This window comes from Ranitomeya imitator, chromosome 1 (genome assembly GCF_032444005.1).
Source record: "Ranitomeya imitator isolate aRanImi1 chromosome 1, aRanImi1.pri, whole genome shotgun sequence".
NCBI classification, from domain to species: Eukaryota; Metazoa; Chordata; class Amphibia; order Anura; family Dendrobatidae; genus Ranitomeya; species Ranitomeya imitator.
In genome coordinates this window covers 577,499,880-577,516,212 of record NC_091282.1, presented here as the reverse complement: position 1 = coordinate 577,516,212, position 16,333 = coordinate 577,499,880, and the positions used below count along the sequence as shown (strand labels likewise).

The 16,333-nt window shown below is 42.5% G+C and overlaps 1 protein-coding gene across 1 annotated transcript in view; it reads left to right on the top strand.

The window, feature by feature from the left end:
• Window positions 1-1,244: 1,244 nt before the first annotated feature.
• PLPPR3 (phospholipid phosphatase related 3) overlaps window positions 1,245-16,333 on the top strand; it is a 248,832-nt gene continuing 233,743 nt past the window's right edge. Inside the window, exon 1 of the mRNA XM_069767849.1 lies at window positions 1,245-1,475. The gene's annotated coding sequence lies outside the window, so the exon portion shown is untranslated. The remainder of the gene's footprint in view (window positions 1,476-16,333) is intronic.

The following is a 16,333-nucleotide window of genomic DNA, read 5'->3' as shown; positions in this document are numbered from 1 at the left end:
TGAAGTACAATATGTCACGAGAAAACAATGTCAGAATCACCGGGATCCGTTGAACCGTTCCAGAGTTATAACCTCATAAAGGGACAGTGGTCAGAATTGTAAAAATTGGCCAGGTCATTAACGTGCAAACCACCCTTGGGGGTAAAGGGGTTAAGAAAGGCAACATACCCAGGTGATAGAATTTCTCCAAATATTACGAATGTGACATAATTTACAGATTCCGGAAAATGTCACATATTGCAATCATCCTTTGTAATTCCCATACCTCTGGGAGGTAAGAGCGGCAGAAAGGCAGGTAAACGAGAAGGAGCAAACACAGGTCTTGTTGCTAGGTAACTGACTCAGAAGCTTACCCAGTGTGTCTAGATTTTTTATACCATGCATGCTGATGTTTTAACCTCTTCTTGGTTCTCATTAAGAGCAATACGTCAGTGGTGAACATGGAGCTGCAGGATTCTTCTCTGCAGCAGCTAAAGCGTTCTCTTCCATTTTTCTTTTGTTCCTCTGGAGTTCTGGGAATTCTCCATGGTAACCAGTGTAGCAGCTTTCCCCACGTATGCAGAGTCTATACTCCGCAGGCGACACATCGGATAGTACAGAATAGAGAAGAAAGCCTCCCAATGTCACACAGTACCAATGCATTGAAAACCGGAGAAATATGTACAACAGTTGTAACAAATTATTTTCCCTTTTCTTCATTTTTACACACTGACACAGATTTAGAACCATTTTTTCGGCAGATCCAGGACACTTTTCTTACATATCGGACATAATGTCAGATTTCGCTCTGACATAGGCTGCTCGAATTCTTTTCACATCTTATGACTATCTTTAGATGTAAGTTGTAATGCGGTGAACAGACCCTATAGCCTATTATATCTGCTATGTCACGCCTTGGTATAGAAATCCTCAGTGTTAGTATAATAGTAATGCACAGGTAAAATAACACACCCACTAGAGTTCCTACACCCAGACTGGTGTGCCCTGACTGCTCGCCACACACTCCATCATCATCTTCATGCCTTTTGTGTGAACAGCAGACTCTGCCTCTTCTCCTTTGTCTCCTCCTCTGTCTTCCCCTCCAGCACTCCTTTCTCTCCACCCCATCCTCCCCTCCATCACCCTTTATACCATTCTCCCTCCGTCCATGCCCTTTGCAGGTGTTGGCAGCCTATGTGTCTACCACACTGGAGGTAGTTTTTTTAGTAGAATATTTGCCCAGGCTTAAAGGCTGTATGTATACAGGTGAACCAGGAGAACCCATGCCTAGAGCAAGCCCTTGATTTTGCTCCTTAGGCATACCCCCAGAGCTTTTCAGACCCTCCCCATTCAGTCTTTTCATTCATAGCATCTTCAGCTCTTCACTCCTCTACCTCCATCCTTGCTCAGCCCTTCTCTTTCCCCTTTGTTCCTGCTCTTCTCTCTGAGATGCTTTGATGCTTCCCTCTGTGTCCTGCATCCTCCTCTTCTAACAGGTAAATGAATTTCGGATAGCTGTAAGGATGAGAAGATTGGGCTGTCTGGGCAATGCAGTCTAGCACTGCTGTAATAAATGCATTTAACAGAACAGTGAGCATGTGAGCCATGCATGGTGAGGAGGGAATATGTGGCCGGGGAACAATGTCATTCTAGCAATTCTCTATCAGCTCTTCCCATGCAGGACAGTGGATTGATCTGTGAATTTTCCTGATTCGGTACCTTTATGTTGGGTGTAGATTGCTTGTGCCCTATGTCTATGCACATTTCTCCACTGTGATGATAATATAATAGCCGGATGAAGCTTTCTAGTAGTTATTACATGATGGCAGACTCACTAATAATGTGTAACTGGGTATCACGTTGAATGATAATATTATGACACCTTTCAGGAATGTGACTTCTGATTATATTACAGTTTGTCAGCATTCTGCATAGTAAGCCTGAAGAAAGACAATCTTTTTTTAACCTTTCAAATAAAAGACAACATTTCAATGACCAATTTTATGAGAAAGGAATAAGCAACCCCAATGTCTGGTAGTCCAACAAAGTCCTGTCAGTATCTACAGTACCATTCCTGTTATATGGCTCCAGTGCAACTAAGGGGTGAATCTGCCAACCTTATAATAAGGCAGAGGTTGTTAGACGATTCACATCCTTTAGCCACTGTTGGAGATGAGCGGATTGGACCACCTAGTCTGAAGCCGAAAGTTGGCATATCCAAGCTCAAACTCAGCAAATACATGTTTTCACTTTTAATAAAAACTAACATTTGTATTAACAGTTTTTATAGCTTTAAAGAAACAAAAGGACTCAGGTTCAGGCCAATATTGCATTGTTCATAGTGTACAGTAGTTTATAACTGTCCCATGAAGGAAAGAAATAAAATATTGCAATTAAATTTCTGAATTCTTGGTTTCTTGCAGAATTAAGTAAATACTTATATTCTTCATGAAAGAATTATTTCAATACATTGACAGCTTAATGTATCCAATTGGGTTATGTCTGCACACTCTGACACTGTCCATTCAGTGCTGACAATGTTAAATTGTGTAGGGACTCAGCCTTCAATATAGAAAACGTAAATTGCGAAGTGTCAATGTATTCATGTACAGTGGGGAAATAAGTATGTAGTCAGCCACCAATTGTGCAAGTTTTCCCACTTAAATGAGAGAGGCCTGTAATTGACATCATATGTAGACCACAACTATGAGAGTCAAAATGAGAAAACAAATCCAGAAAATCACCTTGTCTGATTTGGCAAGATTTATTTTGCAAATTATGATGGGAAATAAGTATTTGGTCAAAAGTTAATCTCAATATTTTGTTATATATCCTTTGTTGGCAATGACAGCAGTCAAACGTTTTCTGTAAGTCTTCAAAAGGTAGGCACACACTGTTGGTGGTATGTTGGCCCATTCCTCCATGTAGATCTCCTCTAGAGCAGTGATGTTTTGGGCCTGTCACTGGGCCACATGGACATTCAACTCCCTCCAAAGGTTTTCTGTTGGGGTTGAGATCTGGAGACTTGCTAGGCCACTCTAGGACCTTCATATGCTTCTTACTAAGCCACTCCTTTGTTGCCCTGGCGGTGTGCTTGGGATCATTATCATGCTGAAAGGCCCATCCATGTTTCATCTTCAATGCCCTTGCTGATGGAAGGAGGTTTGCACTCAAAATCCCTCGATACATGGCCCGTTCATTCTTTCATATACACGGATAAGTTGTCCTGGTCCCTTTGCAGAGAAACAGCCCCAAAGCATGATGTTTCCACCACCATGCTTTACAGTAGGTATGGTGCTCTTTGGATGCAACTCAGCATTCTGTCTCCTCCAAACGCGACAAATTTTGTTTCTACCAAAAAGCTCTGCTTTGGTTTCATCAAACCATATGAAATTCTCCCAATACTCTTCTGGATAATCCAAATGCTCTCTAGCAAACTTCACATGGGCTCGGACATGTACTATGTTCCACACAGTTGAAATTGACAGGTTAAATCTCTGAGACAGCTTTTTGTATCCTTCCCCTGAACATCTATGTTGAATAATCTTTGCTTTCAGATCATTAGACAGTTGTTTTGAGGAGCCCATGATGCCACTCTTCAGAGGAGATTCAAACAGGAGAACAACTTGCAAGTGGCCACTTTAAGTAGCTTTTCTCATGATTGCATACACCTGGCTATGAAGTTCAAAGCTCAATGAGGTTAGAAAACCAAAAAAAGTGCTTTAGTAAGTCAGTAAAAAGTAGGTAGGAGTATTTAAACCAAGAAAATGATAAGGGTGCCCATACTTATGCACCTGTCAAATTTTGTTTGAATGCAGATTGCACATTTTCTGTTAGTACAATAAGCCTCATTTCAAGGCAGAAACATTACTGTGTCCAACAGTTATTAGATATATGAAACGGAAATAGCTGTTGCAAAAAAAACAATTTTTATAAAACATTAAGCTTAAGATTAATAGGGGTGCCCAAACTTTTTCATATAACTGTAAATGATGAGATTTTAACTCTGGAACGCTTCAACGGCTCCCAGTGATTCTGACAATGTTTTCTCGTGACATATTGTACTTCATGATAGTGGTAAAATTTATTGGGTATGACTTGCATTTATTTGTGAAAAAAAAACAGAAATTTGGCAAAAATTTTAAAAATTTTCCTACTTTGAATTTCCATGCTCTTAAAGGGAACCTGTCACCTGAATTTGGCGGGACTGGTTTTGGGTCATATGGGCGGAGTTTTCGGGTGTTTGATTCACCCTTTCCTTTCCCGCTGGCTGCATGCTGGCCGAAATATTGTATTGAAGTTCATTCTCTGTCCTCCGTAGTACACGCCTGCGCAAGGCAATCTTCTCGTCACTCAAATCTTCAGGGGCGCCGGGTGCCGCCCCCTCCGCGCTGTTTTCCCATGAAATCCGGCGCCTGCGCTGTTTAGTACTGGCTGGTGCAGGTGCAGTGAAGTTATAAAACGCTTTATTTTGGGAATAAATGCACCAAAAACTAAAAGAGCCACCTTGTTAGAATGCAGCATTACTGCTGCACAAAGTGGCTCTTTTAGTTTATAACGGTTGGAGGGGGTGACAGTGGCCCTTTAAATCACACAGATATGTCACACAAAATACTTAACCCCTTAATCCCATATGACGTACTATCCCGTCAAGGTGACCTGGGACTTAATTCCCAAGGATGGGATAGTACATCATAGGCGATCGGAGTGCACGATCAGAAGGCTAGAGAATACATTTCAGAAACCTGACCGGCACATCCAAACATAGACTCAGTGTGAACAGGTGCTGAACCTAGAGTCGCCAACTCGTATATAGTTAAGTAAATAAGGCAGTACACTGCAGCTCTAGAACATACAAACTTGAAAAACAAAATTTGAACTGCATTACTGCACTAGAAATATGAAAAATGAGAGCGTTTAGCGCATAAAAATGGCCAATTTTATGTGTACCTGGTAGCCCCTTTACGGCATCTCTCTTATACCAGGTCCTACACTTGCCTTACCTCGCTGAGAATAAACGTCTCCATCTGAATGGGTACATGTGAAAACCTCTTCCTAGACTAAAATTCTCTCTCTCTGTGGAGGGGTATTGGACCTGCTGTAATTAAAACACCTGTGGCTAGGAGGCGGAGTGCACGATCAGAAGGCTAGAGAATACATTTCAAAAACCTGACCGGCACATCCAAACATAGACTCAGTGTGAACAGGTGCTGAACCCAGAGTCGCCAACTCGTATATAGTTAAGTAAATAAGGCAGCACACTGCAATTAAGATGGAGACGTTTTCTAGTGCAGTAATGCAGTTCAAATTTCGTTTTTAAAGTTTGTATGTTCTAGCGCTGCAGTCTGCTGCCTTATTTACTTAACTATATACGAGTTGGCGACTGTAGGTTCAGCACCTGTTCACACTGAGTCTATGTTTGGATGTGCCGATCCGGTTTTTGAAATGTATTCTCTAGCCTTCTGATCGTGCACTCCACCTCCTAGCCACAGGTGTTTTAATTACAGCAGGTCCAATACCCCTCCACAGAGAGAGAGAATTTTAGTCTAGGAAGAGGTTTTCACATGTACCCATTCAGATGGAGACGTTTATTCTCAGCGAGGTAAGGCAAGTGTAGGACCTGGTATAAGAGAGATGCCGTAAAGGGGCTACCAGGTACACTTAAAATTGGCCATTAACCAGGCGTCCACCACACCCAACGCGCGTTTCGCATTGAAATGCTTCGTCCAGGGGTCGCGTCGGGTGTGGTGGACGCCTGGTTATCCTGCACCTGACCTGGTAAATATATATACAATGTAACTTTGTTATCACTTGCTATATGCTATTTCAACTACTCACAGGACCCCTGTCGGCCTTTACTGATGTATGTTTTGGCTTAAACTCCCATACGTATACAGGCCTATTAGACATAAGGTCTCTTTACTTTGTTCCAACTTGTTGTATCTTTGTATTTGTTGTATGACAGGTCAGCTGTGGTTTATACACAGACTCTTTCCAGGCGTTATCCACCTTTTCTTTTCCTGTTTATGTGACCCTCACCTGCAGTATACCTTTGTATTTTAATATATTCTCTGTTTTATGTCTAATAAAGTTATATCTTTTTATGATATGGTTCTTTCTGGCGTTGCCATTATTTGTAGGTGTTTATAACTTCCAAATAATCCAAAACCGTCTTGACAGGGCAAACTGGGCCTAATAATGGGTTTAAATGTATCCGAGCGGAAACGTATCACATCCTCTACTACCACCACGTCCTCACATAATAAGCCCGCTACTGGCATTTTCTTAGATCTAGTTACTAATTCGCTAATATGTAAGGTGCCAAAATACAGGATTGTGTACGCAGAGGTAAAAAAAGGAGCTTCAAATTCGGAAGAGCAACAAAAAGGGTAAATGAAACCAACTTATGCAATAAGAGAATAGTAATGGGATGTCTACTTTCTTTACTGGGTTGAGATCTTTTCCACCCTCTAATGCCTGTCTGATTATAAAGGCCTTCGTGACATCTGGCCAGCCCAGTAATTGGGTCGAAACTGGGAATTGGGGATTCAATTTTAACATCAAAAATTCAACTGTTACCTCCAGTCTGGCCTGGAGGTGTGAAATGTATATATTTAATTTGTTGCATTAAGACATTGGTTGGGAATACTACAGTGCTCATAATAGTTTTGTATCACAGCAGAAAGATTGATTTATTCTTATGGGTTATGGTGTCATGCTTCTGGCATACTTGTGGATACAACATACTATTTTCAGTAATTCCTTTTATTCTTTTCTGTATATGATATATACAAGTTTTAATTATTTTAAATTTGTATTCACGTTATACTAATGGATATAACATTTTTCTGTTAGCACGGTACACTAATTCTGTTGAGACTATAAGGTGCACAGGTAGTTTAGTCACTCCGATAATTATAATAATAACTTTCCCTACTATTTAGGCACCATACAATGAACACTGTCAATCAGGTCACTTTTAAAGGTATATACCTTACTGTACATATTATATATCCACTTATTTTTCTTCTTTCCCTTTCTCTTTTATTTCTTTATTTTTATTTTTTTAATTTTATTATTATTTTTTCATCTTCCTCTTACTCACTCCCACATTTTTGTTAGCACTATATCTCATAATTTTATTTCACACCAATAGACCAATTATATTATCTTATTTTTGGTGCGTATTAATTAGTATCACCATTATTCAAAAAAATTTTTGTCACATTAGTTCTCCATTTTCACTAGTATTTTTTTTACACATACTTCATTTATTTCTACCACTAAGAAAGATTTAATCAATTAATTTCCACTATTATTACTCGAGCTCTTCCTGCTGCACTCACACACTGACGGGCTTGCATTCCACACTAGCGTGTTACAAGCGCTGGCGGGAAGATCATTTGTGCGAGAGGGTCGGCATCGACATGCGCCGCATACGTCATGTAGGGTATCTGTCTACTGATAGGATGGGACAACTGATAAATACTGGGCAGCACTCACCTCGACACACCCCCGGAAGAAGCTGGTGGCGAAACGCGTGGCGGGGGGAGGGGATGCTAAGCAGACCTTGTGCAGCAGAGCCATTACGAATCCCAAATCATCAGGTACAAAACGTACAGCACTTTGCACTTTACTTAAGGCCAGTCTCACATGTCCAGATAATTCCGGTACCGGAAAAATCGGTACCGGAATTATCCGTGTCCGTGTGCCGATGCGTTTCTGTGGTACATCAGTGTGGCACACGTGCGGCACACGTGTGCCACCCATGTGCCCACTGGGTACCACACGCACCGTGCCGGAGACAGCGCTAAAGTTTAGCACTGTCCCCGGCATCGTGCTGAAGCCGTGTTTGCTGCAGGGAAGATATGAATAATAGTGTTTAAAATAAAGATCTATCTGCCCAATGTGCGCTCCCCCCCCCCGCTGTTCTGAAAATACTCACCTGGCTCCCTCGTTGGCTGTCGCTGCTTCCTCTTCTGGCCGCAGCTTCTCCTGTACGCGGTCACGTGGGGCCGCCGATTACAGTAATGAATATGGGGCTCCACCCCTATGGGAGGTGGAGCCGCATATTCATTGACTGTAATCGGCGGCCCCATGTGACCACATACAGAAGAAGACGCGGCCAGGAGAGGAAGTAGCACCAGCGAGGGAGCGAGCATTGATTTTTATGTGTCTACGTTTGTCAGTGGCTCCGGTACGTGAGGAAACTGTCACCTCACGTACTGGAGCCACTGACGTGTGAAACCGGCCTAACATGTCTCTGTATCTTCTCATAGTTTGCTGGGCACTATAATTTACATTGAACTAATCTATGGGAATACTTAACTGTAATATAAAGGTAGCACTTGTTTGTAGATACAAAGGAATTATGCGATTCATTTTTGCCAGCTGTATATTGAGTATTAGTATCTAATAGTTCATTTGTAGATATATTATTACCTCCCTGTGACAACATCAAATGGTAGATCAATTCAGGGCTGCCATTAATGTGAATTTATCCTTTTTTGCATAAAATATAAATATAAAGGCAGCTTCTGATTACATTATCATTGAGACCCAGTAATAGCAAAATTTAAGTAAACACTTTTTTGTAATGATTATGCAAAAATGTAGCTGATTATTGATTAATTTACTGTTCCATCCATCATTTTGTGCATTTTTAACAATCAATAATTTATTATATTGGCCTTTTGTACACTCCTTTTTTGAGTCTGATCTTAGTGTCCCCTATTGTGACATTTTCTGCATCTTTAATTATGTTTTAATTTAATATTAATAAAATTATGTTTTATATGAATCTCTTTGGTGTTCGACCCTTTACTTGGATCGAAATATGAAATATTTATTGTTGAAGTGCCTAAAAAATATATTTTGGACATCTTTATAAAATTCTGGCAGCAAGAGTGAAACAGGTCTACCATTTATCAAATGACACAATTCAACCCAAGACTTACCATAAGACTGCCAAGTCAAGGGGGCCACTGACGAACGAACCAACGGCATCAACTGTTGGCCACAATATCCCACAAGGAAGAGGGGCAAGGCAAAGCTTCCGGGCGGGCACTGGGAAGAAGTTCTCTGAAGACCTGCCAATTAAAACGTGATAAAGCATCAGCTATATCATTTTCAACTCCTGGAAAATGGTGGGCCCTGAACCATATGTTTTTACTTAAACATCTAAGAACTAGAGGATGAAGTAAGCCCAGTACCGGAGGAGAAGAGGAAGACAAGCGATTTATACAATGCATCACGCTGAGGTTGTCACACCAGAAACATATTTTTTTGTTGGCAAATTGGTTGCCCCATATCTCCATAGCTGCTACAATGGGAAAAAGTTCCAATAGCGTAAGATTTTTGCAAAGCTCTTCCGAATTTCCATGACTCTGGCCAAGCAGCCGCACACCACTGATCACCGAAGATGGTACCAAAACCAGCCGACCCTGCCGCATCTGAGAATTTCAACTCCTGACTGGTAATTTCGGAAGCCATGAAACAAGTGCGGCCGTTGAATGAAATAAAAAATGTTTTCCAAACCTCCAAGTCATCCCGTAAACTTCTTGTCAACTGGATTTTAAGGCCAGGAAGGGTAGCCCCTCTTGTCACTAATGACAAACATCTTGAAAAAACTCTACCCACCGGCATGAACCTACAGTCAGAAACCAAAAGCCCAAGTAAGAATTGAATTTGGTGCTGGGTAACCTTTTTGACAGAACAAAAGCCTTCAATCATGTACATAAGTTTTTCAACCTTCTCGGCAGGTAAACGGTAAGGCTAGGTTCACATTTGCGGTTGAGTTCGCAGCATCTCGTCCAGAACCACAAGCGCATGGCAAAACGTATGGAACGGATAAAAAAATGCAACGTTTGCACGTGTTTGCATGCGTTCGCATTTTTTATGCTCATGCATTAGATAGGAAAAAAATTCAAGGAGAATTTCCTTGAAACAAGCCATGCCAAATGGGCGTGTCTCATGGAATATCTCTATATAAACCCTTGTACAGATGAAATCTTCACATTTTGCTCCTGTATCCTGTGTCAAGATGGATCATCGCATGGAGAATTTCTATCGGAATCTTGATGTGGATGTCAACTTGTTTCTTTCCTTTGTATTTGTTTGTGAGCAAGAACAGAAAAGACAGAGAAGACGGTGTTGGCGCTTTTGGCAGCACCCGATTCTTGAACTCCGACGGAGCCGTGGAGCCTACCACTCCTTATTCAGTGAGCTCCGTAAAAACCAAGAGAAATATTTAGAATACACGAGGATGTGTAAAGACAGCTTTATGGAATTGCTGGACCGTGTACAAGGAGCCATCAGCAGGAAGGACACCCAGCTCCGTAGCGCAATTTCTGCTGAGAAACATCTGCTGTTGACACTAAGGTACGTAATATTTAAACATTAATGCCTGTCATAATCATTATTGTTCTGCAATCAACTTAATATTTTTCTTATTTTTGTTTTGCTAAAATACTGTCCTAAATAATATTGTTATAAAAACCATGTTCTTTCTCTTTTTTTTCTTTCTTTCTCTGTTTTGCAAAACCCCCCAAATATTATTGTTCTGATTTATTTTTTTCTTTCTCTTTTCGGCAGATTCCTGGCTACCGGAGACAGCCTACCATCGCTCCACTGCCAGTTCCAGATAGGAATTTCAACACTATCTGAGATTGTCGCAGACACCTGACGGGCTTTGTGGGATGTTCTCAGTGCAGAATTTATTCCCCTACCCACCACGGAAATCTGGCAGCAAACTGAACAAAAATTTTTACGAAGTTTGTAATTTCCCCAACTGTTTGTGAGCAGTGGATGGAAAACATATCCGGCTGGAACTGGATCCAAGTACTTTAATTAGAAAAAATATTTTTCCATAGTGCTAATGGCGATTGCAGCTGCGGACAGTAGGTTTGTCGCCGTGGACATTTGATCTTTTGGCCGTGGTAATAACTACCAGACATTTAAAAACTTGGACATGGGCCAACAGTTGTATGGGAATCATTTTAATTTCCCCCTGCCACAACCTCTTCCCAACACTGAAGGCCCGCCAATGCCATTTGTTGTAGTTGGGGATGAGGCCTTTCAGATGGGGGAAACCTCCTGAAACCATACTCCAGTCGTGACTTGAACCACACCAAAAGGATTTTTAATTACCGACTGACCTGGGCACGAAGAATTGTGGAGTGTGTCCTTGGTATACTTGTCTCGAAATGGCGAATTTTAGGGACAGCCATTAATCTGAAAATTGAAACAGTCAATGAGGTGGCGAAGGCATGTGTGGTTCTTCACAACTATATAATGGCTAAAGAGTCACCCAACATTGAACTTGATGAACCTGTTAGTAACCCATTGCCAGATTACCATCATCACCCTCTGAGGACAACAGTTGAAGTTGCCCAAATGAGGAATACATTTGCAGCATACTTTGTTTCTGAGAATGGATGTGTGTCATGGCAAGAAGAAATAGTTTAGTGAAATGTTCTTGTAATGTTATGTACCTGGAATGTTTTAACTTTACCTTTCATGTTTGCTGAAAATAAAACATCTCTAGTCAAACACCTGTTCCAAGTGCCCTCTACATGACAATACTTTTTTTTACAGTTTAACCCCTTCCCGACCCATGACGCCACGTAGGCATCATGAAAGTTGGTGCCAATCCGACCCATGACGCCTATGTGGCGTCATGGAAAGATCGCGTCCCTGCAGATCAGGTGAAAGGGTTAACTCCCATTTCACCCGATCTGCAGGGACAGGGGGAGTGATAGTTTAGCCCAGGGGGGGTGGCTTCACCCCCCGGTGGCTACGATCGCTCTGATTGGCTGTTGAAAGTGAAACTGCCAATCAGAGCGATTTGTAATATTTCACCTATTATAACGGGTGAAATATTACAATCCAGCCATAGCCGGTGCTGCAATATCATCGGCCATGGCTGGAAACACTAATGTGCCCCCACCCCACCGATCGCCCCCCCAGCCCTCCGATCTGTACGGTACACTGCTCCGGCTCCCCTCCGTCCTGTGCTCCGCTCCCCCGTGCTCTTGTCCGCTCCCCCCGTGCTCCAATCACCCTCCCCGTGCTCCAATCACCCCCCCTGCACTCCGATCCACCCCCCGTGCTCCGTTCCACCCCCCGTACTCCGTTCCACCCCCCCGTGCTCCGTTCCACCCCCCCGTGCTCCGTTCCACCCCTCCCATGCTTCGATCCACCCCCCCATGCTCCAATCCCCCCCCGTGCTCCCACCCACCCCATCATACTTACCGATCCTGCCGGGGTCCGTCCTTCTTCTCCCTGGGCGCCGCCATCTTCCAAAATGGCGGGCGCATACGCAATGCGCCCGCCGAATCTGCCGGCCGGCAGATTCGTTCCAAAGTGCATTTTGATCACTGAGATATAATCTATCTCAGTGATCAAAATAAAAAAAATAATAAATGACCCCCCCCTTTGTCACCCCCATAGGTAGGGACAATAAAAAAATAAAGTATTTTTTTCCCCACTAATTTTAGAATAGGGTTAGGGTTAGGGTTAGGGCTAGGGTTAGGGTTAGGGCTAGGGTTAGGGTTAGGTTTAGGGTTTCGGTATGTGCACACGTTTTCTGGTCCTCTGCGGATTTTTCAGCTGCGGATTTGATAAATCCGCAGTGCTAAACCGCTGCAGATTTATGGCGGATTTACCGCGTCTTTTCTGCGCATTTCACTGCGGTTTTACAACTGCGATTTTCTATTTGAGCAGTTGTAAAACCGCTGCGGAATCCGCACAAAGAAGTGGCATGCTGCGGAATGTAAACCGCTGCGTTTCCGTGCAGTTTTTCCGCAGCATGTATACAGCGATTTTTGTTTCCCATAGGTTTACATTGAACTGTAAACTCATGGGAAACTGCTGCGGATCCGCAGTGTTTTCCGCAGCGTGTGCACATACCTTTAGAATTAGAGAATTAGGCTATGTGCACACGGTGCGGATTTGGCTGCGGATCCGCAGCGGATTGGCCGCTGCGGATTCGCAGCAGTGTTCCATCAGGTTCACAGTACCAAGTAAACCTATGGAAAACCAAATCCGCTGTGCCCATGGTGCGGAAAATACCGCGCGGAAACGCTGCGTTGTATTTTCGGCAGCATGTCAATTCTTTGTGCGGATTCCGCAGCGTTTTACACCTGTTACTCAATAGGAATCCGCAGGTGAAATCCGCACAAAAAACACTGGAAATCCGCGGAAAATCCGCAGGTAAAACGCAGTGCCTTTTACCCGCGGATTTTTCAAAAATGATGCTGAAAAATCTCACACGAATCCGCAACGTGGGCACATAGCCTTAGGGTTAGGGTTGGAATTAGGGTTGTGGTTAGGGTTAGGGGTGTGTTGGGGTTAGGGTTGTGGTTAGGGGTGTGTTGCGGTTAGGGTTGTGATTAGGGTTATGGCTACAGTTGGGATTAGGGTTATGGGTGTGTTGGGGTTAGTGTTGGAGGTAGAATTGAGGGGTTACCACTGTTTAGGCACATCAGGGGTCTCCAAACGCAACATGGCGCCACCATTGATTCCAGCCAATCTCGTATTCAAAAAGTCAAATGGTGCTCCCTCACTTCCGAGCCCCGACGTGTGCCCAAACAGTGGTTTACCCCCACATATGGGGTACCAGCATACTCAGGATAAACTGCGCAACAATTACTGGGGTCCAATTTCTCCTGTTACCCTTGTGAAAATGAAAAAATGCTTGCTAAAACATCATTTTTGAGGAAAGAAAAATTATTATTTATTTTCACGGCTCTGCGTTGTAAACGTCTGTGAAGCACTTGGGGGATCAAAGTGCTCACCACATATCTAGATAAGTTCCTTGGGGGGTCTAGTTTCTAAAATGGGGTCACTTGTGGGGGGTTTCTACTGTTTAGGCACACCAGGGGCTCTGCAAACGCAACGTGGCGCCCGCAGACCATTCCATCAAAGTCTGCATTTCAAAACGTCACTACCTCCCTTCTGAGCCCCGACGTGTGCCCAAACAGTGGTTTACCTCCACACATGGGGTATCAGCGTACTTAGGAGAAACTGGACAACAACTTTTGGGGTCCAATTTCTCCTGTAACCCTTGGGAAAATAAAAAATTCTGGGCTAAATAATTATTTTTGAGGAAAGAAAACGTTTTTATTATTTTCACGGCTCTGCATTATAAACTTCTATGAAGCATTTGGGGGTTCAAAGTGCTCACCACACATCTAGATAAGTTCCTTTCGGGGTCTAGTTTCCAAAATGGGGTCACTTGTGGGGGGTTTCTACTGTTTAGCCACATCAGGGGCTCTGCAAACGCAACGTGACGCCCGCAGAGCATTCCATCAAAGTCTGCATTTCAAAACGTCACTACTTCAATTCCGAGCCCCGGCATGTGCCCAAACAGTAGTTTACCCCCACATATGGGGTATCAGCGTACTCAGGAGAAACTGGAAAACAACTTTTGGGGTCAAATTTCTCTTCTTACCCTTGGGAAAATAAAAAATTGCAGGCTAAAAGATCATTTTTGAGAAAATAATTTTTATTTTTTATTTTCATGGCTCTGCGTTATAAACTTCTGTGAAGCACTTGGGGGTTCAAAGTCCTCACCACACATCTAGATTAGTTCCTTTGGGGGTCTAGTTTCCAAAATGGGGTCATTTCTGGGGGATCTCCAAAGTTTAGGCACACAGGGGCTCTCCAAACGTGACATGGTGGCCACTAATGATTGGAGCTAATTTTCCATTCAAAAAGTCAAATGGCGCGCCTTCCCTTCCGAGCCCTGCCGAGTGCCCAAACAGTGGTTTACCCCCACATATGAGGTATCAGCGTACTCGGGAGAAATTGGCCAACAAATTTTATGATCCATTTTATCCTATTGCCCATGTGAAAATGAAAAAATTGAGGCGAAAAGAATTTTTTTGTGAAAAAAAAGTACTTTTTCATTTTTACAGATCAATTTGTGAAGCACCTGGGGGTTCAAAGTGCTCACTATGCATCTAGATAAGTTCCTTTTGGCGTCTAGTTTCCAAAATGGGGTCACTTGTGGGGGAGCTCCAATTTTTAGGCACACGGGGGCTCTCCAAACGTGACATGGTGTCTGCTAAAGAGTGGAGCCAATTTTTCATTCAAAAAGTCAAATGGCGCTCCTTCCCTTCCAAGCCCTGCCGTGCGCCCAAACAGTGGTTTACCCCCACATATGAGGTATCAGCGTACTCAGGACAAATTGGACAACAACTTTCGTGGTTCAATTTCTCCTTTTACCATTGGGAAAATAAAAAAAATTGTTGCTAAAAGATAATTTTTGTGACTAAAAAGTTAAATGTTCATTTTTTCCTTCCATGTTGCTTCTGCTGCTGTGAAGCACCTGAAGGGTTAATAAACTTCTTGAATGTGGTTTTGAGTACATTGAGGGGTGCAGTTTTTAGAATGGTGTCACTTTTGGGTATTTTCAGCCATATAGACCCCTCAAACTGACTTCAAATGTGAGGTGGTCCCTAAAAAAAATGATTTTGTAAATTTTGTTGTAAAAATGAGAAATCGCTGGTCAAATTTTAACCATTATAACTTCCTAGCAAAAAAAAAGTTGTTTCCAAAATTGTGCTGATGTAAAGTATACATGTGGGAAATGTTATTTATTAACTATTTTGTGTCACATAACTCTCTGGTTTAACAGAATAAAAATTGCAAAATTTTCAAAATTTTCGCCAAATTTCCGTTTTTATCACAAATAAACGCATAATTTATTGACCTAAATTTACCACTAACATGAAGCCCAATATGTCACGAAAAAACAATCTCAGAACCGCTAGGATCCGTTGAAGCGTTCCTGAGTTATTACCTCATAAAGGGACACTGGTCAGAATTGCAAAAAACGGCAAGGTCTTTAAGGTCAAAATAGGCTGGGTCATGAAGGGGTTAATAAGGTGATCACCGGTTCACAACTACAGTCTTTATAAATTCAACTCTCTGTTTAATGCAGATTGCATGAGACAGGGAGTGGATTTTAACCAAACTGGGTTATGTCACCCATGCTTTACACTACACCTCTTCTCTCTGAGGTCAGTGCTGTGGTAGGTGACCTTGGATTAGCTCCATTATCTCTTCAGTCAGCATTTCTATAGTCCAATAGATTAATGCAGACGGAAGAGATGTTGAAGCTTATCCTCCTCATATCTTTACTCACCTGCCTGTGTGTCAGAACTAGTGCACTCAGGATGCAGAAAACCCAGCATCCTGAGTGCAATAGTGCTGATACCTGGGCTTGTGAGCATTGCTGACCCCTGACCCTTTGTGCTGTATTGATTTTTTTGAGGGGAGGATTTTGAATCCTCTTTGTGTTTTTGCCACCTCATAGCTCCATGACAGACACTTGAAGCAAAGCTGCAAT